Consider the following 1,753-nt stretch of genomic DNA (forward strand, 5'->3'; position numbering starts at 1 on the left):
CACAGAATCTGAAGCATTGAAGTGACCCACAGTGAGGCCAAATTCACTAGTCCAGGAGGTTGAATTGCACAGGAAAAATATTAAAATTTATGAGCGCTAAGTTGGGGGTTTCTTTGGTGCCAATGGCTCAGTGAACACGATGTGGTTCAAACTAAACCTTCCAGATTTCCACTACCAGCCGCAGATCTATTTACCATACTGGATGATGCAAGCGAAAAAACATTTCTATGTGCAGGTACAGCTTCATTTGTGCAGAAATTTGTATTTGGTGCAGAAACAAAGAAGGTTATTCTTGAGTTCAGGAACCTGGTTGCTTCCATGGGTTTCTTGGTTGAGCTGAGACTGGTAAGTTTGGATTGGTATTTGGTTTGTAACTTTGCAGATTTACTTCTACCATGAAGTAAATAATAATTACTTTTGTGTTGAAACTTCACTTTTTGGAGACTTGTATCTATTTGAAAGTCAAATAAATCATGATATTAATGCTGTCTACTAGAAATCTATTCATTCTCTTGAATGCTGCCATACTGGGTAGGTAAATGCCTGGCTTGTTGACAAGGATGCAGAGGCTCTTCGCTGCCAAAAAATGCTTGTTGACGAAGAGGAAGCTGCTGAGAGAAAGTAATATGCCAAACATGCTTACATACATTGGTAAGATATATTTTCAATATTTGAATGTGTAAACATCAGCTTTTTTGTTTCATTTCCTTCAGGCAGGTAGAGCTTCTTGAAAGGAAACACCTTAAAAAAGCGAAACTATAGGTAAGTAAATCTAAAAGGAAACTCATTTAAATGATGTAGGAATTAAATGTAGATCCCAATTTTATTAAATATTAAAATTTAAAACTTCTTTCTTTCACAGCTCTACTAAGCCGTCTAGCGGATGAGATAAGCTGCTTACTTCTTCTACTAAGCCGTCTAGCGGATGAGATATGGGCTTGCTGAGAGGATATGAAAGGAGATAAAAGAATAATAATTCAGGAGATATACCTGAAGGTTTAGCGAAGGCAGGGCGGCAGCGGGCTGTATCTGTGGAGATGCTTATACTGTATCATTTGCCTTAAAGAGTTTCGTCTAGTTCGGTGCCCGGCATAAGTCCTAGCGAAGCGTCCCGGCCCTGCCTGTAAGCAAGGTAAAGTCATATAGCAGTTCCTACAAAGAATAAGGCGAGTGTTACATATTCTGTACTTGAGTCATTAGTAACAGCTCCAAGATTGCTTCTTCAATAAAATGAATTACTCTGCCTTCGTGTTATCTCTGGTTTATGGGCAGAATATTTCCGCGATAATGGAATGCACGCATTGATAATCTATGATGATCTTAGCAAACAGGCGGTGGCATGGTAAACAGGCAGGCGTACATGCAGTGGCGGTGCATGCAGTGGCAAGCTGGCAGCTGTTGCACACATGGCAAGTTCAATGCACAAGAACAATTAGAACATGGGAACTTCGTTACCAATATAACATTTAATATCTGTTCAACTATGAAACTAATGCTAGCATTAATTTTCATTAGTTTCAAATTTGTGAAATAAGTACACATAACGTATGGTTTTTGCCTCTACGCCTCGGTTTTTGCCTCTACGCCTCGGGAAGAGGCCAAATAAGATGGCAAAACTATATGCCTCTGGAAACTTTGCTTTATATAAAATAGTAAAACCATATACCTTTGAAAACTTGGTTTACAAGTCGTAGCGACTAATAACAAACAGGGGAATTAATGTTATAACATTGCAAATCGATTACTATAGTCC

The sequence above is a fragment of the Pinus tabuliformis genome, chromosome 9 (genome assembly GCF_031772625.1).
Source record: "Pinus tabuliformis cultivar Carrire ecotype Pingquan chromosome 9, CPIR1, whole genome shotgun sequence".
NCBI classification, from domain to species: Eukaryota; Viridiplantae; Streptophyta; class Pinopsida; order Pinales; family Pinaceae; genus Pinus; species Pinus tabuliformis.